The sequence below is a fragment of the Myotis myotis genome, unplaced genomic scaffold (assembly GCF_014108235.1).
Source record: "Myotis myotis isolate mMyoMyo1 unplaced genomic scaffold, mMyoMyo1.p scaffold_m19_p_1, whole genome shotgun sequence".
In the NCBI taxonomy this organism is placed as follows: Eukaryota; Metazoa; Chordata; class Mammalia; order Chiroptera; family Vespertilionidae; genus Myotis; species Myotis myotis.
In genome coordinates, this window is record NW_023416313.1 from 160,040,295 (window position 1) to 160,061,854 (window position 21,560).

A 21,560-nucleotide genomic window follows, 5' to 3' on the forward strand; every position below is an offset into this window, starting at 1 on the left:
GGAAAACACATATATAATTACATATTGTTTTTGTGATTAATCACTATGCTTTAATTATGTTCAATTTGTAACAATGAAAATACATCCTGCATATCAGATATTTACATGACGATTCATAACAGTAGCAAAATTACAGTTATGAAGTAGCAACGAAAATAATTTTATGGTTGGGGGTCACCACAACATGAGGAACTGTATTAAAGGGTTGCGGCATTAGGAAGGTTGAGAACCACTGATTTAAGCCAAACTGATGACAACTAGGAGGAACAAGATCGCAAATGCTTTTTCCAAGAAAGGTCTGGTCTTCTGCCCCAAGAGAAATTATAGGTATTATTTCCTCTCCCAGGAGGGGTTTGACGTTGTAGGTAAATTAGCATTGTTTTCCACTGACCGTGAAAGGCTGGTAGTTTACTTGTAGGCTACCCTTGCTGTGTGTTTTTTTTTCCTTTTCTTTTTTAATCCGCACCCCAGCTCTAGCCAGTTTGGCTCCATGGACAGAGCGTCAGCCTGCGGACTGAAGGGTCCCAGGTTCGACTCCGGTTAAGGGCACATGCCCGGGTGGTGGGCTTGATACCCAGTGGGGGACGTGCAGGAGGCAGCTGGTCAATGATTGTCTTTCATCGTTGATGTTTCTCTCTCTCCCTTTCCCTTCCTCTCTGAATCAATAATAAAAAAAATTTTAATCCTCACCCCAGGACACGTATTTATTGATTTGATAAAGAGAGGAAGGGAGAGGGGGAGAGAAACATCCGTAGCCGGGGTTCGAACCCGCAACTTCGGCGTACGTCCCGGCTGGGAATCCAATCCGCGACCCTTCCGCGTAAGGGGACGACTCTCCAAGTGAGCCACACCTGGCAGGACCCCTAGCTGTTTTTTTGTTTTTGTTTTTGCAATAGTCACAAAGGCACTCAGCAGGCACTAACTAAATGCATGCTCCTTGAAGAAAGCCGTTAAGCGTTTCCCAAGACCACACCGATCAAACAAGTGGGGGGAGGGGGACTGGAAGTGCCCATTATATCCAGTACCACTCCCACAACTGCTCACACCGCCTAATTCCGAGCCCAAGGACCGGCTTTCAAGGATACTTGGAAGGAATGCCCGCGAGGTGAGAGCCAGGAAATCGGGAGAGGTGCCTTTCCCGGCATGCTCTGCAGCACACCGAGGGGCGCCAGACGTATCCCGGCGTGCACCGGGGAGCGCCCAAGGGCGATGGTTCTCGGCTCCTGGAGGGGCACGCGAAGTTAACCCGGTAGGTGTGAGCTTCCTTCGTTTTGAGACCCTGCTTTCCGGTTTGCACTTAACGGATACAACCCCGTAGCGGCAGAAACGGAGGTCCTCTCACTGGCCTCCCTTTCCGCGTGCGAACGACTTTCGGCGCCTCTTCGAGCTCCGTGCCAGGTGATTAGCGGTTAGGGGCCGGCCTGAGCGGAGCACGTGATCAAAGCTGGCAGCCAATGACGAGTCGGGGGTCCGGCAGCGCGAGGATTCCCGGACCCGTGAGCGGAGCGGCGCGTGGGCCCGCGGCGGTCGGCCCCGGCAGGTATGCGCAGGCGCCCTGGTTGCCACGCGCGCTGTCTTTCCCCACGCGCCCAGTGGCGTGGACTTGGCGCGAGGTGTTAAGCGTCTGTTCGGGGTTTTTTTGTGGGGTAAAGGGAAAGGAGAGGGTTGGGGGGCAATGGCGTCACGTGGACGCGACAGCCAATCTCCGGCCGAGGCGCACCCACGGCTTTCCCCGGCGCCCCGGGGTGCGACGTGCTCAGTGAGGTTCGGCTCAGCCCTGACGGCCCGAGCTCTCTTTCGAAGCGCGTGTGCGGTCTGTGAAATCTGGCCGCGGGCTTTCGCGGCGGCCAACACCCCTGTGAGCACGGACGACAAGTTCTCGGCAAAATGGCTGCTGGAAAGAATCGCCGAGCAGGGGGAGCGCTGGGGCCGCGTGAAGGTCACATGACGAGGTTGGCAGCGCGTGCTGCTGGCGCGGGGAAGGGGGTGGCGGGGCGCGGGGAGAGGGAAGAGGCGGAACCCGTCACGTGCCGTCGACTGCGGCGCCCTGTGGTTTCTCGGCGCCTCCGCCGCGGCGGGACTGTGTGCTTTTACTCCTCCCCCTCGAAGCGTGTCAAGCCTGGCGGAGACCCTGCGCCGTGTGGTGGAATAAGCGCGGTCCGGGGATTAGAGACCGGGAGGCTAAACCTTGGCTGCCGTGGTAATTGGCTAGTCATGTTGCCACTCGTGGTCTCCGTTTTCTCATTTATATTTTAGCTCTGCATAGATTATTTTGTAAAGGTCCTTCGTATGGTATATGACCTCCGCCTAATTCCAATGTCATGCAGATGACGAAGGAATTAACAGTGAGCAGACTATTCATAATTATGAGCCAATGCCATCTCCCCACAAGAAGAAACCCACAACAGCCCCCTCCCCCAACATTACAGTGATGTAGGAAACTTGGTGGAGGTAATTGGTTATTATATTCCAGCATGTCTGTCCATACTATCACTAGCATTTATACTCTAACTGCCCACTTTCTTCTTTAAAAACGATTCTTTTAGACATCTAGTTCCTCTGTGTTTCCTGGAAAGGAATCAAGATTAATGTTGTTAATAACTGTGGAGATGGGGAAACACAAGGACTTAGAAGGGACTTGCTAATGGCCGTTCACTACCCCTAGCTCCAGTTCTTCATTTTACCAAAGGTCAAGGCCTTGAGTAAAATGAATACATTATGCATTTTTCATATCCCTCCTTAGGTTTTATGCTACCCTTTGATGTATCTTAAAGAGGTTTTGAATTTTTTGGGAGCACAAATCTGGAAAACATTTATTGAATAATCATAATAGTTTTCACTTTTTAATTTTTATTTTTTTAGTTTTCACTTAAAATATTTTTTTATTGATTTCAGAGAGGAAGGGAGAGGGAGATGGAAACATCAATGATGAGAGAGAATCATTGATCAGCTGCCTTTACAGTCAAGATTGGAAAACAACCCTTTTTTTTTACAGAGAGGAAGGGAGAGGGATATAGAGTTAGAAACATCGATCACCTCCCTCCTGCACACCTCCTACTGGGGATGTGCCCACAACCAAGGTACATGCCCTTGACCGGAATCGAACCTGGGACCCTTCAGTCTGCAGGCCAATGCTCTGTCCACTGAGCCAAACCAGTTACGGTGACCCATTTTTTAAAGTAGTAAATTTCTGACTTCACATTTCATATTTAAATATTAATTCACCTGGATTTTGTTTTATTTACATTTTAAGGTACAGTCCCTGTATTTTTTCAAATGGTTAGCTGACCTATAAAAATAAAAATAGCTCTAACCGGTTTGGCTCAGTGGATAGAGCATCAGCCTGCGGACTGAAGGGTCCCAGGCTCGATTCCGGTCAAGGGCATGTGCCTTGGTTGCGGGCACATCCCCAGTGGGGGGTGTGCAGGAGGCAGCTGATGGATGTTTCTCTCTCATCGATGTTTCTAACTCTCTATCCTTCTCCCTTCCTCTCTGTAAAAAAACCAATAAAATATATTTAAAAAAAAGAATTAAAAAAAATAAAAAATAAAAATAAATGGAGTAAATGAAAAAGAAAGAAAATGTTAAATTTCTCTTACAAGTTAGTAGAAATAAAGAAAACTTGTTACGTGAAAAAAAATTGTTCCAATATAATTTTGAAATTATTTCTCAACTACTATGAAACACCACTTTTCTAGTAGTAAATAGCCTTATATAGCCCTGGCCAGTGTGGTTCAGTTGGTTGAGCTTCGTCCTGGATACCAGAGGGTCACGAGTTTGATTGGGTGCCTCAGGGAGGCAATCAATCAGCAATGTATCTCTTTCTCCCCTCCCTCCCTTTCCTACCCCTTATCTCTCAAATAAAAATATTTTTTTAAGTAGTCTTTATATTTCTAAATTTATTATCTGTTCCACTGCTCTGTCTCCTCCAGAGTTACTACTTAATCACAGCTTTATTTGTATATTCACTAGTGTAACTCCCTCCCTCACTTCTTTTCCAAAAATTTTCCTACTTCACAGTTTTGTTCCTCCAAATGAACTTTAGATTCATTTTGTCAAGTTTTCAAAAGGAATGCTGGTTGGAATTCTGTAAAATTATCAGCCATATGACCTTATGCAAATGACTTAATCTCTCTGTTGCTATTTCCCTCATTGGTAAATAGAGAAAATAGTACTTACCTCACAAGTTTGGTATGAGAACTAAATGAATTAAGACATATATAGGGGACTCTTTCCCCCTCCCCATGTGGGAGTCTGTGCTGTGAGATTCTTTCCCCTTCCCCACGTGGGTATCTGTACTTGTTCTTCAGTAAATTTCCACCTTTGCTAAAAAAAAAAAGACATATGTAGGTAAAGTACTATGCTAGAGCCCTAGCTGGTTTGGCTCAGTGGATAAGCGTTGGCCTGCGGACTGAAGGGTCCTGGGTTCGATTCTGGTCAAGGGCACATGCCCGGGTTGCGGGTTCTATTCCCAGTAGGGACAGGCTGGGTCCCTAGTAGAGGTGGGCTTGATCCCCTTTATAAATAAGATAGATTAGGGGGTGTGCAGAAGGCAGCCGATAGATGGTGTTTCTTTCTCATTGATGTTTCTATCTATCCCCCTCCCTTCCTCTCTAAAAATCTATACAAACATATAAAAAAAACCCCAATAGTGAAGTGTAGAATGGTATACATCAAATGTGAACTACCAGTGATTTTGAGTGGAAGGATTTTTGGATGAATTAATTTTTAATTTTTGGATGAATTTAAATAAAGAAAATAAACTTTATTTTTTAGAACAGTTCAGATTTATAGAAAAATTGCAAAAATGTTATAGTTTCCATATACCCAACACCCAGTTTTCCCTATTAATAATGTTATGTTAGCATGTATATGTGTCAACTTTTAGTAATCCTGTCCCCTTGAGATCCTCTTAGCTATGATAGTTTCTTAGATTTTCCTTGATTTTGATAGTTTTGAGGAATACTGGCCAGGTATTTTGTAGAGTGTCCCTCAGTTGGGATTTGATGTTTTTCTCATGATTAGACTGGGGTTAGAGTACCTACTATCAACATGTCACTCTTGATTTTGACCTTGATCATCTGCCTCAATTTGATTTTTAAATGTTTGCTTTTCTATAGTTTCTAGTTTTTAATAATTGGTGTTAACTTAAAATATAAAAAGTATTGTAATATTCTGGGTATGTCTGTCCATCCTTTATCAATAGCTTTTATAATAAGCAGTATATTGATAAGCCTGATAACATAAAGGATAATGGAAGTTATAGTCAAAGAAAAACAACTGACCAAGTTGCTGGAAGGGCTAATTATAGAAAGGAATTAAAGGCATTAGTGTCGTATAGCTTATTTTAATAGTCTTTTAAAAAATATATTGATATTTTTATTGATATCAGAGAGGAAGAGAGAGAGAGAAAAAAAAAAAGAGAATCTTTGCCTCCTGCGTGCCCCACACCGGGGATCAAGCCAGCAACCTGGGCATGTGCCCTGACCAGGAATTGAACCGTGACTTCCTGGTTCCTAGGTCAATGCTCAACCACTGAGCCACACCAGCTGGGCTGTTTTAATAGTCTTTAAAGTGTTTTAGAACTCTGTTCTAGGAAGAACAGCCTGGTAATCATGAATTAGATCTAAATTCAAAGGTGTGGAAGGAATTATTCAATTATGCATAACAGAATGAGAATATAAATAAGATAGACTAATTAGGTTAATTAGTTCATTCAAAAATCTAGTAATTAATGAGCCCTACTGTATGCCAGGTATTACACCAGATCTAGGGATTGAGCAGTGAATAAGATAGTCTCTACTCTTTTGGAATTTATATTCTAATGAATAGACAATAAGCTAATAAATATGATTTCAGATATTGTCAAAGTGCTGTGAAGAAAATAGCACAAGTGGTGGTGGTGGGTTTGGTGGTTCTTTTAGATAGGTTGTTAGGTAAGGCTTCTCAAAGGTAACATTTGAGGATAAAGAGATCCGAGTGGTAAGGAGGGAGCCACACTAATATGTGGACCACTTCAAGCAGTGGGAATTCTAATGCAAAAATTCAGGGGTGAAAATTAGTTTGGGATTTTCAAGGAAGTGCAAGAAGGCTAGTGTGCTAGAGTGTGGAAATTGTTGGGGTATTAATTGGTGGGGGTGGTGGGGACATGATATTGGGAAGTTGGTGGGTCTCAGATGGTGTAGAGCCTTGCAGACCAGAAAGGCACTTGTTTTTTAAGTGTGATTGAACAGTTTTATGAAGAAAAATAATAAAGCACTGGCCAGTGTTTCTCAGTGGTTACTGTTGCCCTTGCATCAAAGGGTCGCAGGTTCAATCCTGGCTCCTGTCTGGGCGAGTTTGGGAGGCAACCAGTCGATGTGTTTCTCTCATATGGATGCTTCTCTCTCTTTTTCTCTCCCCTACTTCTCCCCCCTCTTCTCCAGCCTCCCTTCCTCCTCCCTTCCACTCTCTCTAACAATGCAAAAAATAACCTCCGGTGAGGATTAACAGAAAACTAAGAAAAAAAAATGATACAATCTAACTGATGTTTTAAAAGATCATTGACTGCTTTATAAGCAAGAGGGCTGCAGGAGACCATTTAGGAAGTTGTTGGAATGATATGAAATATGGTGGCTTAGACAGGGGAGCAAAGATGGAGGGGGTCAGATTCAGAGTACATTTTGAAGGTAGAATGTGCAGATAGATTAGTTGCGGGAAGGTAAGAGAAAGAGGAATCAAAGATGATTTCAACATTTTTAACTAGGGAAACTGGTGCCATGTAAACAGAGATGGAAAATTGGAAGGAGCTAGTCTGGGGTTTAAAATAAAGAGTTTAGTCCGATATGTTGAGTTTGAGATGCTCACTAGATATTCAGAAATAGCCATTGTGTAGGGAGTTGACTGTTCAAGTTTGGAGCCCAGAGTCAGAGTCATGGCTGTGCATATACATTTGGGATGTCATCAGTATATAGATGGTCTTGAGATGCAGTTGAAAGCAAGGACAGAGGAATAGGTTACATGTAGATTTCTTTTGTTTCTGCATCAGCACAGTCAATATGGTGTAATCTATACTAATAAAAGACTAGGTCGGTGGTCGGCAAACTGCGGCTCGCAAGCCACATGTGGCTTTTTGGCCCCTTGAGTGTGGATCTTCCTAAGCCTTAGGAATACCCTAATTAAGTTAATAACAATGTACCTACCTATATAGTTTAAGTTTAAAAACTTTGGCTCTCAAAAGAAATTTTAATCGTTGTACTGTTGATATTTGGCTCTGTTGACTAATGAGTTTGCCGACCACTGGCCTAGGTGGTCCTCGCACCCTTGTGTGACGCCCTCATGTCATCACAAGATGGCTGCCACAAAATGGCCGGCAAGGGTAGGCAATTGTGGGTGATCAGGCTGGCAGGGGAGGGCAGTTGGGGGCAACTGCGCCTACAGGGGAGAGCAGTTGGGGGTGACCAGGTCGGCTGGGGAGGGCAGTTGGGGGGTCTGGGCCTGCAGGGGAGTGCAGTTGGGAGTGATCAGGCTGGCAGGGGAGGGCAGTTGGTGATGATCAGGCCGGCAGGGGAGCACTTGGGTGTCAGTCAGGCCGGCAGGGGAGTGGTTAGGGGGCTATCAGGCTGGCAGGTGAGCAGTTAGGAGCCAGCAGTCCTGGATTGTGAGAGGGATCCCAGATTGGAGAGGGTGCAGGCCGGCTGAGGTACACGTGGTTAGGCCAGTGATGGCGAACCTATGACACGCGTGTCAGAGGTGACACGCAAACTCATTTTTTTGGTTGATTTTTCTTTGTTAAATGGCATTTAAATATATAAAATAACTATCAAAAATATAAATCTTTGTTTTACTATGGTTGCAAATATCAAAACATTTCTATATGTGACACGGCACCAGAGTTAAGTTAGGGTTTTTCAAAATACTGACATGCCGAGCTCAAAAGGTTCGCCATCACTGACCTAGGTTCTTCCTATTATGTGAACTGATTCTTCAGGTTTTTGTCACTGTATTGCTTGAAGATTACCACTTACTCTCCATTACCTCGGGGCATAAACTACAAATTTCATAGCTTAGCATACCAAACCCATCACGGTCTGACTCTACCCTACCTTTTTCCTTTTTTCCTCTCTCCTCTTTAACAATCCTGCCATGCCCAATGTGCTTTATCCAGTAGCCCTCTGTTTACCTATAATACTCTTTTCCCCCCTCTTTACAAAAAAAATCTATTTTTATTGATTTCAGAGAGGAAGGGGAGAGATAGAAACATCAATGATGAGAGAGAATCATTGATTGGCTGCTTCCTGCACACACCACTGAGGATTGAGCAGGCAATCTGGACATGTGCCCTGACTGGAATTGAACTGTGACCTCCTGTGACGCTCAACCACTGAGCCACTCCTGTTGGGTGCCTTTCTCCTCTTTGCCTCAAACCCCTACTGAGTCTTCAATGTCCAGCTTAAATTTGCTATGTAATTTCCCTAGATTTCCACAGATAGAAGTTGGCTCCTCACTGCATGGTACTTCTTCTAGCTCTATTGTTTTGTACTTTATAGCAGTATAGAATCAGTTGATATTTTCACTTTTTTTTTGTTATTCATTTGTTTCCCCAGTACTTGGCATGTGGTAGATACTCAATCATAACGCTTTGAAAAAGTTTAGAAGTTTTGTTTTGGTAAAAGAGAGTAAATAATTAAAACCAGATCTTAAAGTACACAATCAATATGGATCATTAGCTGAAATTTTTAGGATCTTTTTTTATGGTGAGTTTTTGGTTTTAATGATATTCATTGTGATGAAATTTAGCCAGCACAAAGTTGTTTTTAAAAAAAGTTTTTTATTAATTTCAGAGAGGAAGGGAGAGAGAGAGAAACATCAATGGTGAGAGAGAATCATTGATTGCTGCCTCCTGCAGACCCCCTCCTGGGGATCGAGCCCTCAACCCGACCATGTGCCCTGACTGGGAATTGAACCCAGGACCTTTCAGCCCACAGGCTGACCCTCTATCGACTGAGCCAAACCGGCCAGGGTGCCAGTGCAAAGTTTAATGAAGTGATATCAATTAGGAGTTTTAGTTCAGAGACATTTTAGGAATGTTCTAATCTCTAGGACTGGATAATGCTTATTCTTTGGAGGCAAGCTATTATATTCTTTCTTCACTTGCCCACTTTCCCGCCCACCTTCTCAGTAGTCAGAAATTCTATTTTAACATTATATGTGTACTTTGAGCTCTTTGCTGGAGAAGAAACCTAGTGTAATAAGTTCAGTGGAATCAGCAGTACTCTCCCCAGGAATGTCCATTAAACTGTTGCATAGAGGGAGGTTTAATTGTGTGAATTGTAGGTGTGAGAGTTTCAGTCTGTGAGTTCTAAGTAGGGTTAGTTATTTTGTCATTCCATCATAAGCATGTATTGAGCACCTACCGTATATGGGCATTATATGAGATGCTGTGGGGGACATACAAAAGAAATAAAAGACATGGTTCCCTGCACATGAATCCCTGACAGTTTAGTTGAGGAACTAAAACATAACATTAGCAAGGAATGTAATCTTAGCAAGCAAATGTATTAATAAGTGAAAAGTATTGTGGTATAAATTAAGGACTTTGCATTTCTTAAGCCCATAATTATAGTCTCTGTTATGTACCATCTTATCTCAACATTTTGACTTGACCTGCAAGTTCTGCAATTTCTCCTATCCTTTAACATACATAGTTTCAATAAGATATTGATTTGGCTTTTTGTTTGATGTGATGAAAGCCCTGCCAGTACATTGCATTCAGACATTTTATTCTTCCACATCAATAAAGCAAATACATAAGGTAGAATGTCACTTATCCCTTATAAGTGTGACAGAGACATACTTTCATAGTTTTTTATGTGTAGCTTTTCTTAGACATATTTTCTCCTACCTAAGGTTAGGGGGAGGAGAGTATAGAACCTAGAGAACAAATTATGTGTGTGTGTGAGTGTGTGTGTGTGTGTGTATGAATATGAGTTTAAAAGTACAGTTGACTTTTTATTTGTTGATTGATTTTAGAGAGAGGGAGATTGATTTGTTTTTCGACTTATTTGTGCATTCATTGGCTGATTCTTTTTTTTATATATTTAAAATCTTTATTGTTGAGAGTATACGGATGTCTCCTTTTCCCCCCACATTACCCCCGCCCCGTCCCAGGCCTTCATTACCCTATTGTCTGTGTCCATAGGTAATGCATATCTATATATATAAAACCCTAATATGCAAATAGACCGAACAGCGGAACAATCGAACAATCGGTTGCTATGACGTGCGCTGATCACCAGGGGGTGTGCGCAGAACATGGTGGGCATTGGCAGTAGGCAGCAGAGCGCGGAACATGGTGGGCATCGGCCACATCAGGATGGTGGAGCAGGTGAGCAGGGGTGCCAGACCAAGGCGGGGTGCTGGTTGCTGTTATCGGGGCGAGCCTCTGGTGGTTACAGGAAATTCTTTGCTCCTGCATGCCAGCCCCTGCTCGCACCTCTGCCAGCGCTGGAGCCACTGCTCACACCTGCTGCCAGTGCTGTCCACCTCTCCCTGCTCCTGAGGGGCGATTGAGGTTGGCAGCTGCCTCTTGCACCCACTGCTGGTGATGGCCATGCTCCCACCCGCTGCCGGTCCTAGAGCTGCCACTTCCACCCACCACTGGCTCCAGCCTGCTCACATATGCAGCTGGTGCCAGAGCTGGAGCCGATGTTTGAGCCGATGTTTGCATCCGTGGCTGGCACCCAGTGCTGGGTCCTGATCGCTTGGCGCCATCAGCGGGTGCAAGCAGTGGCTGCCAGCCCCTATCGGCCCTGAGGGCTTCTCCACCTCCCCCTGCTCCTGAGGGGCGATTGGGGCAGCAGCTGTCGCTTGCACCTGCTACTGGTGCTAGCGCCAATTCACGCCTTCAGCGGGTGTGAGCCAGACTGGTGCCGTCAGCACATGGGAGCGGCGGCAGTGGAGGCAGGGCTGCTGGCAGATCGGGGACCAGGGGCTGTGGTGGGAGGGGCCAGGCGGGGGCCCGGAGGATGGGCTGAGACCCACCCCTGTGCCCACCGCAGCCTCACAGCCCACAGATCCATTCAAGGTGAACAAATTCGTGCACTGGGCCCCTACTATGCATATAAGATCTTTGGTTAATCGCTTCTCCTATACCTCCCTCCCCCTTCCCTCTGAGATTTGTCAGTCTTTTCCATGTTTCCATGCCTCCGATTCTATTTTATTCATCAGTTTATTTTGTTCATTGTATTTCTTGTTTATTTTGATTTTTAGATTCAATTGTTGATAGATATGTACTTATTGCCATTTAATTGTTCATATTTTTTATCTTTTTTCCCCCCTTCCTTTTCTTCTTCTTCTTAAAGAATACCCTTCAACATTTCATGTAATACAGGTTTGGTGGTGGTGAACTCCTTTAGCTTTTTCTTGTTTGTGAAGTTCTGTATCTGACCTTCAATTTTAAATGATAGCTTTGCTGGGTAGAGTAATCTTGGTTGTAGGTCCTTGATTTTTATCACTTTGAATATTTCTTGCCACTCCCTTCTGACCTGCAAAATTTCTGTTGAAAAAACAGCTGACAGTCGTATGGATGCTCCCTTGTAGGTGTGGGGAAGTAGGTACTCTCATACATTAAGTGTAGAAAGATACATTGGCGTATTAGGTGTGTAGTTTGACAACATTTATCAAATTTTAAAAGCACATTTAAAATAGCAATTTCACTTTTTGGTATCTATCATTTCTAAAAATATTAACATTTACACAAGAAATATAAACAGTTCCTCCCCATTTGTCCCTAGGTTCCCCAAAGCTACCCACCCACGCCCTCCCAGGGTGCTGGAGCTCAGAGGAAGCAGGACATGTTTATTCATGTGTGGCCCCTTTAAGATGAACACCTGGGACTCCAGTAGCCTCCAGCCACAATCCCTGCTAGTTTTTACAGCCTGAGTTACGGGATCTTCTCTTCCCAGTTCTGGAACCCTGGTTTGGGGGTTTGGTGTGGGGCTGAGACCCCCTGCTTCTCACTGGAGGCCTTGGAGATTCTACTGTGGATTAAAAACACACCAACGTGGTTGTTGGACCAGCCTGTTCTATGCCTCTGCCTCTCCTACTAGTCTCTATGTGCGTTCTTCTTTACTTCTGTAGTTGTAGGATTTCCATTTAGCCAGATTCCAGGTGCTTCTGAATGATGGTTCTGTATTTCAGTTGTAATTTGATGTGGTATGGGAGATGGTGAATACAGGTGTTTACTACATTGCCATCTTGGTTCTCCCATTGGTTGATTCTTGTATGTGCCCTGACCTGGGATGGAATAATCTTGGTGTATTGGGAAGATGTACTAACCAACTGAGCTACCCATCCAGGGTAGTACAGTTGACTCTTTAAAAAAAGTAAAAAAAAAAAAAATTTATTGATTGGGTAGAGTAATTACTGATTTTTTACAGAGAGGAAGGGAGAGGGACAGAGAGTTAGAAACATCGATAAGAGAGAAACATTGATCAGCTGCCTCCTGCATGCCCCCCACCAGGGATGTGCCCGCAACCAAGGTACGTGTCCCTGACCGGAATTGAACCTGGGACCCCCCCCCAGTCTGCAGGCCGACGCTCTATCCACTGAGCCAAACCGGTTCGGGCTACAGTTGACTCTTGAACAACATGGTGGGTAGGGGCGCTGACACAGTAAAAAATTCACAAAAATCCACATATAATTTTTGACTCCTCCAAAATTTAACTAATAGCCTATTGTTGACCAGAAGACTTACCGATAACCTAAATAGTTGATTAACACATATTATGTATATTTACTATGTATTGTATTCTTAAAATAGTTAGAGCAGGGGTCCTCAAACTACGGCCCGCGGGCCACATGCAAATACAAATATTGTATTTGTTCCCATTTTGTTTTTTTACTTCAAAATAAGATATGTGCAGTGTGCATAGGAATTTGTTTATAGTTTTTTTTAAACTATAGTCCGGCCCTCCAACGGTCTGAGGGACAGTGAACTGGCCCCCTGTTTAAAAAGTTTGAGGACCCCTGAGTTAGGGAAAAGAAAATATTATTAGGAAAATGATAAGAGAAAATACATTTATAGTACTGTATGCATTTATTGAAAAAAACTATATATGCAAATAGACCGAATGGCGGAACAACTGAACAACTGGTTGCTATGATATACGCTGACCACCAGGGGATGCATGTGGAACATGGCGGGCGTTGGCAGCAGGTAGCAGAGTGCAGAACATGGCAGGTGTCGGCCATGGTGGGATGGTGGGATGGTGGAGCAGGTACTCTTTTTTTATGTTTTTTTAAAAATATATTTTTATTATTTTCAGAGAGATCCTTGGTGGGGATTGAGCCCACAACCTGGGCATGTGTCCTGACCGAGAATCCAACTGTGTCCTCCTGGTTCATAGGTCCTCGCTTAACCACTGAGCTATGCCAGTAGGGCTATTCTGATTTCTTCCTTTTTTTTTGAAAATTAAAAATATATTTTTTATTGATTTCAGAGGAAAGGAGAGGGAGAGAGAGAGAGAAATATCAGTGACGAGAGAGAATCATTGATCGGCTGCCTCCTGCACACCCCCTACTGGGGGATTGAGCCTGCAACCCGGCCATGTGCCCTTGACTGGAATCGAACTCGGGACTCTTTAGTCCGCAGGCCAATGCTCTATCCACTGAGCCACACAGGCTAGGGCAGTACAATCCTATCTAATAAAAGAGAAACATGGTAATTAGCGTACGACTGCTACCCTTCCCATTGGCTAATCAGGGTGATATGCAAATTAACTGCCAGCCAAGATGGCGGCCGGCAGCCAGGCAGCTGGAAGCGAACATGAGGCTTGCTTGCTTCAGTGACGGAGGAAACCAACGTTCCTCGCCTGCCGCTGCCGGCTTCTGAGCTGCAACTCTAAGCAACTATGTTACAAATATAGAAGCTAAACAAAACCCCAGAAACCTGCTTTATTCGGCCCGGGCTTCAGCCAGCAGGATCGCAACATTGTTTCAAATACAGAAGGTGAACAAAGGCCAGAAACCTGCTTTCAGCAGCTGAGGCCTAAGGGCTGGAGCCAAGCCTCAGAGCTAAAGCTGGCCCAGAATAAAAAGAAAAAGAAAAAAAGGAACGGTTGGGAGCTTCAGTCACCCGCCAGCCTGAAAACAGCCCTCAGCCCCTCACCCAGGCTGGCCAGGCACCCCAGTGGGGACCCCAACCCTGATCCAGGACACCCTTCAGGGCAAACCAGCCGGCACCCACCCATGCACCAGGCCTCTATCCTATATAGTAAAAGGGTAATATGCCTCCCAGCACCGGGATCAGCGTAGCCGTGAGGCCTCCCGGCACCGGGATCAGCGTGACAGGGGGCAGCGCCCCAACTCCCTGATTGCCCTGCGGCTCTGTGTGTGACAGGCTGCGGTGCCCCAACCCCCTGATCGGCCTTGCTCTGTGTGTGACAGTGTCCGGCGCCCCAACCCCCTGATCGGCCCTGCTCTGTGACAGGGTGCAGCGCCCCAACGCCCCCCCCCCCCACGGGCCCTGCTCTGTGTGTGACGGGGTAGAGCCATAACCTCCCCATCGGCCCTGCCCTGAGTGTGACAGGGTGCGGCGCCCCAACCCCCTGATCCGCCCTGCTCTGTGTGTGACAGGAGGCAGTGCCCCAACTCCCCTATCGGCCCTACTCTGTGAGTGACAGGGGGGAGCTCCCCAACCCCCTGATCGGCCCTGCTCTGTGCGTGACAGGGGGGAGCTCCCCAACCCCCTGATTGGCCCTGCTCTGTGCATGACAGAGGGTGGTGCCGCAACCTGCCCATCGACCCTGCCTTGAGTGTGACAGGGGGCGGTGCCCCAACCCCCCAATCAGCCCTACCCTGAGCGTGACTGAGGGTGGCATCGCACCCTCCCGATCCGCCCTGCTCTGTGCATGACAGGGGCGGCGCCCCAACTCCCCAATCAGCCCTGCTCTGAGCCCGACCAGGGGCTGCACCTAGGGATTGGGCGTGCCCTCTGCCACCCGGGAGCGGGCCTAAGCCAGCAAGTCGTTATCTCCCCTCCCGAGGGGTCCCAGACTGCGAGAGGGCACAGGCCGGGCTGAGGGACCCCCCTTCCCCCCGAGTGCACAAATTTTTGTGCACCGGGCCTCTAGTCTATATATATAAAAGCCTAAGCGACCTGCTGACTGGCCGGTATCTATGATGTGCACTGACCATCAGGGGGCAGATGCTCAACACAGGAGCGGAAACCATAGACATGGAAACATGGAACAGATGAATCCCCCTTGGGGGATGTCGGAGAGCCAGTTTTGGCCCGATCCCTGCAGGCCAGACCTCTAGTGTTGATAATAATATCTATCTTAGCTTTCTTGTGAGGATTGATGAGATAAGAATGTAAAGTGCTAAAAACGATGCTTGGCATACAGTAAGCACTTAGTAAATAGTTGTTATTATCATCAATATCATCAGTTACAAACTGAAATGCCTTCTTCTGTGGTTTTCAGAGTCCATAACTACCTCTTGGAACTGTGGAGTTCCTATAGTGTGGAATTTTGGTTTCATAGGCAAAATCTGGAATAGGTTGAAGTGATACTAGAGGGCTTTAGGGTTAAGGAATGGGAATGAGGTAATTCTGTAGTCCTAAGCTAATATAGAGATGGAGTCACAAAAGAATTTGTTCCCACGTTGCATGCACTGAGTTTGGAAGGAGAGGTCAGAGTACATGTGTACCTTTCTGCACCCATGTGACTTCTTACTACTATTTTGCATCTTAGTGTCAATCATAGTGTTTGTTTTCCAAGCTGTTAACTATATTTATAAACTGAAAGCTTTTAGCACTGCAGGTTATTTTTAGTTAAAGTGCTATAACTGCCTTTTTATTTCAAATAGTATTAATTTTTGTAGCCAGCATTTTATCTTGTCACTAAGAATGTAAGATAATTAGATCAATAGAGGTAACCAATACTGGTCATTTGAAATAGTAGATTTGGAAAGAGCGAGTTTTCTCCAGATTGAAATATTTTCATGCATACTTTATTTTCTCAAAAAATTTTTGTTGTTGTTAATCCTCACCTGAGATATTTTCCATTGATTTTTTTTTTTTTTACAGAGAGAGTGAAGGGGACGTGGAAAGAAAGAGTGAGAGAAACATCGATGCGAGAGAAAAACATCAATTTTTTAAAATATATTTTATTGATTTTTACAGAGAGGAAGGGAGAGAGATAGTTAGAAACATCGATGAGAGAGAAACATCGATCAGCTGCCTCCTGCACATCTCCTACTGGGGATATGCCCGCAACCCAGGTACATTCCCTTGACCGGAATCAAACCTGGGACCTTTCAGTCTGCAGGCCGACGCTCTATCCACTGAGCCAAACCGGTTTCGGCGAGAAACACATCAATTGGTTGCCTTCCACATGCACCCCGACCTTGGCCAGGTATTGAGCCTGCAACTGAGGTATATGCCATTGACCAGAATTGAACTCCGGACCCTTCAGTTTGAGGGCTCTAGCCACTGAGCAAACTGGCTAGGGCTTTATTTTTTCAAAATTCCCTTAAACAATTTTTTTCTTTTTTAAGAATACTGCCTTCTGAGTGGCATGCTAGGAAAGACATGGATAAGAACAGACCTGCATTGTCTATATGGAAAACAGGGAATCATTAAAAAAGTCATCAATTTTTTATTTAAATGTTATTTTTGCTAAACCTAAGATTATATGAAGTACACTTGCCTTGACTCAAAGCTTCAGTTGGTTATTATTATTATTTTGTTTTTTACATTAAAAAAATACTTCTTTATTGTTGAAAGTATTATATATGTTTCCTTTTTCCCCCCCATTGACCCTCTCCAGCTTGCCCCGGCCCCCTGCCTAAGACCCTCACCACCCCACTGTCTGTGGCCATGGGCCATAGATATATTCACACAAGGTTCTTGGTTGATTACTTCCCATCCACCCATCCATCCACCTTTTCTCTGATGATCAGTGACTCTTGAGCATTTTTTCATATATCTCTTGGCCATCTATATGTCCACTTTGGAGATGTGTCTACTTAGGTCCTTTGCCCAATTTTTAATTCAATTGTTTGTCTTCCTTTTGTGTTGTATAAGTTCCTTATATATTTTGTATATTAACGGACATAGCAGAGTCCAAGGGTGAAGCAAGTTTTAGGAAAGGTAGAGTGGTCAATGGTGTCATATCTTAGGACAAAGACTGTAAACTTAAGGATAAGAATTGAAGAGTGGTTATTGGATTTGGCCACTAGATATTTCATTGGTTACCTTTAAAGATAAAGAACATTTTAGCCCTGCCTGGTGTGGTTCGGTTGAGTGTAGTCTCATGCACTGAGAGGTCCCTGGCTTGATTCCCATTGTGGGGCATACAGGAAGCAGCCCGTTGATCTTTCTCTCCCTCTCTCCCTCTTCCTCTCTCTCTAAAAAAAAAAAAAAATTAATAAAACATATATAAAAAGGGAGATTTTAGTGCAGAGATGAAAGTGCAGTACAAATGCCTATAGTTGTAGTCTTGAAGAGTTTAGCAGGGAAAGGAGGAAAAAAGAGTGGGTACATAGCTTGTGGGATGTGGTAGAATTGAGGAAATTTTTTTTAGGTGAGGGAAGAGCTGAACATATTTATAGAATAATGTTGGGGTCCGACCCCAGCAGGTCCAGGGGTCCCCAAAGGTGTGGACGGAGTCAGCGAAGAAGGAATGACATGGAGGCAGCGTTCAGTTGATCAGCATAGTTGGGTTCTCCAGCCAGGCTGTTGATCAGCATAGACAGGTTCTCCTGCCAGGTTCTATCCAGGATCTCCAGCCAAGTTCTGTCCAGGATCTCCAGCGAAGTTCTGGTTAGGATCTCCAGCCAGGTTCTGTGTCCATGTTCTCTTGCTAGGTTCTCCAGCCAGGTTCCCCAGGTTCCCCAGCTAGGTTCGGTCACCAGATTCTGTAGCCAGGTTCTGGCTAGGTTCTCCAACCAAGTTCTGTAGCCAGGTCCTGTCCAGGATCTTTTGCCAGGTTCAGTCACCAGGTTCTAGTCAGGTTCTCTTGCCATGTTCTATCCAGGTTCTGTAGCCAGGTTCTGTCTCTAGGTTCTTCAGCCAGGTTCTCTCGCTAGGTTCTGTCTCTAGGTTCTGTGGCCAGTTTCTGTCCAGGATCTTTTGCCATGTTCTCTCGCTAGGTTCTGTCTCTAGGTTCTGTGGCCAGTTTCTGTCCAGGATCTTTTGCCATGTTCTCTCGCTAGGTTCTGTCTCTAGGTTCTGTGGCCAGTTTCTGTCCAGGATCTTTTGCCATGTTCTCTCCAGCGAAGTTCTTCTGTCTCTAGGTTCTGTGTAGGTTCTGTGTCTAGGTTCTGTGTCCTGTTGTCTTGTTACATCTGTATTTATACCAGATGATTCCAATCCTATCAATCTCTATTCCAAAGGTTAGGGCGTTTCTTATCTCCATTCCAGGGAGTAAAGATTATGTAGCTTAAGCATGATTGTTTGTAGTTAAAGTGATTAATTACCCGCCTGGCACTTAGTTAAGGGGTTTTATTCCCTCCCTAACTTCAGGGGAAAATCCCTACCTGGGGAAACAACCTTTCTCAGAGAGGTGACCTTGGTTAAAACACATAGTGCCAAGAAGGTGAGCAAACATATTAAGAACAGTATGCCATATATGCCAGGTCCCTTGAAACAGCAAGGATGGACCAGCTCCCGGCAGAATAAGGAGATGTAGTTAGAGGAAAGGGAGATATTGTGGGTGGGAAAAATAGTTAATTGAAGGTTTTATAGGAGGTTGGGGGTTCTAGGCTTAAGAGTCTGGGTGGGGATTAATTTTAGAAAGGTGAGATACCCCTTTCTTTAAGATGAATAGGAAGGAGGCAAGAATGGCTGAGGACATAGGAGTAGGAGAAATAGAAAATTTGGAGGTGATTGTGCCTGATGGACACTTTTAGCTATATATGACTTATGCTGTAAAAGAATATTAATGCTTACCTTGCTTGTTTCATAGACTTGATGTGAGTTAAAAATGAAATAAGTGTATGTTAAAATGCCTTAGAAATTTAAAATGCTACACATATCTGTAGCCTATTGCTCTTAGTTAGTGTTTGAGAAAGCCGTTTACTTTGTATAGAGTATATAAAACTTACTAAGTCAAAATGCTCCAAACAGCAAGAAGTTGCAGAGGCTTTTGGTGTTTTAGGACCATAATGTTTGGTAGTCTTAAGTCTCTGAGTCTTTATCTAGTTTCTAGAAAGGTTTCTTTACAGGTCAGGAATTTTTTTTTTTTTAAATATATTTTATTGAATTTTTACAGAGAGGAAGGGAGAGGCATAGAGAGTTAGAAACATCGATGAGAGAGAAACATCGATCAGCTGCCCCCTGCACATCTCCCACTGGGGATGTGCCCACAACCCAGGTACATGCCCTTGACCGGAACCGAACCTGGGACCCTTCAGTCCGCAGGCCGATGCTCTATCCACTGAGCCAAACCGGTTTCAGCAGGAATGTTTTAATAAGTACTGCTGCTGACATTAGCACCTGAAATAATTTAAAATTGTGATGGTAGGAATAATTAAGGGAAAATGTGTGGGAAGAAATCTGCCTAGAACAAAGTAAAGTGAATTTTCAGTGTTTTAAATTTGGCACAAGACAGCAGGTATTCTGTGTTCTCATATGTGTCTTTTGCTAGTTCACTTCTCATAAGTTTTGAAAAACTAGGCTTCAGTTTTGTTTATGAACTCCTTGGATTCATTAGCTCTTTTCTACTTTATTTATATACTAGTGGCTCAGTGCATGAAATTCGTGCACATTAAAAGGGAATTAATTAGAGGAAATATTTTAATATTGCTGTTTGCCCTTTCTCTATAATAGACGTGTCAGAGATGAAAGAAAATTAGTAAAATGTATATGAAAATCTCCTTTCTGTCAGAGTCTGGGATGTGCCATGGGACCTAGAGTCAAGTCCTCGCACACCACCCACGCATGCTTCAAAAACACAGGAGACCCAGACCCGGCTGGCCCCACCCCCGTCAAGCCCTGCCAGGTGAGGGGCACGGCCTGAGGTCCCCGTCAAGCCCTGCTGGGCGGGGGCGTGGCCTGAGGTTCCCTGGCCTGGCGCTGGGGCGAGGGGTGTGGCCTGAGGTCCCCTGTCAAGCCCCATCCGGCGGGGGGTGCGGCCTGAGGTCTCCTTGTCCAGTGCCAGGGCCGGGGGGTGCAGCCTGGGGTCCCCCATCAAGCCCCGCCGAGCAAGGGTGCAGCCAGTTTTCCCCATCAAGCCCTGCAGGGCGAAGGGGGTGGCCTGAGGTTCCCATCAAGCCCTGCCAGGCAGGGGGCGTGGCCTGAAGTCCCTCGCCCCAGCCAGATGCCATGCAGCCTCAGGTCCCTGCTGTTCAGTCGTGATGTTACAGCGTCCTGACTAATTTGCATATTCCTCTATTATTAGTATAGATGTGACCTCATTACACATAGGCATAGTTTTTATCGTGTAGGAAATCTGTCACATGGTATGGAGTAAAAAAATAGGTCTGCATTGTGCTTTTCTTAGAACTCTAAATTCCTTCAGCATTTCCATTAATTTGCTCTTATCATAACTCCTGGGTTTCTGTTTACAATTTCTGGGTGCTGAGGATGACTATAGAAAATCACGTGGTTGCCCACTGGTTTGGCTCTGTGGATAGAGCGTCGGCCTGCGGACTGAAGGGTCCCAGGTTCAATTCCGGTCAAGGGCATGTGCCTTGGTTGCGGGCACATCCCCAGTAGGGGGTGTGCAAGAGGCAGCTGATGGATGTTTCTCTCTCATTGATATTTCTAACTCTCTATCCCTCTCTCTTCCTCTCTGAAAAATCAATAAAATATATTAAAAAAAAGAATTTAAAAAAAATAAAAAATTAAAATAAATGGAGTAAATGAAAAAGAAAGAAAATGTTAAATTTCTCTTACAAGTTAGTAGAAATAAAGATATCTTGTTACATGAAAAAAAATTGTTCCAATATAATTTTGAAATTATTTCTCAACTACTATGAAACACCACTTTTCTAGTAGTAAATAGCCTTATATAGCCCTGGCCAGTGTGGTTCATTTTTCCACATGAACAACTGAAAACGTACTTTGTCTCACCCTGTATATTTGAGTGTCTATTATGTGCTGGCCAATATGTTAATGAGTAGAAACTTTTCAGAGGGAGACATTAACTGTCAAATACAGTTACAGTGTCAAAACAGTGTATCTTGGTATAGAAAAAGAAAGACAGGAAAAATTTTCATTTGATTTGATGATTAAGTAGTCATGGTAACCTTAAGAGCAGTTTTCAGTAGGAGGTTAAGGGTGGAATCCCCTTTATAGCTGGTGAAAGAGTAAATGGCAAGTGAAAAAGGAAGGAAAGAAGAGGAGGATAGAGGAAGGAAATGGGGAGTGAGAGGGGAAATACAAAAAGAAAATGAGAAGGGGAAAGAGGGGGAAGGAAGAGAGGGAGAGTTGGGAGAAGGAGGAAGTAAATAGGAAAGGGAGAGGGACGTAGGGACAAAGAGAATAACTTCCCTATATTCCCGACCCCCCCCCCCCCCCCCGGGAGAATAACCTCTTTTTGAGAAGGTTTGCTGAGAAGAGAAAGAAGAGACTG

General features: G+C 44.7%; 1 protein-coding gene and 1 pseudogene across 1 annotated transcript in view; both read left to right on the top strand.

The window, feature by feature from the left end:
- LOC118675280 overlaps window positions 1–1,948 on the top strand; it is a 32,034-nt pseudogene extending 30,086 nt beyond the window's left edge.
- Window positions 1,252–21,560, top strand: part of MGA (MAX dimerization protein MGA) — a 136,951-nt gene continuing 116,642 nt past the window's right edge. Inside the window, exon 1 of the mRNA XM_036298100.1 lies at window positions 1,252–1,540. The gene's annotated coding sequence lies outside the window, so the exon portion shown is untranslated. The remainder of the gene's footprint in view (window positions 1,541–21,560) is intronic.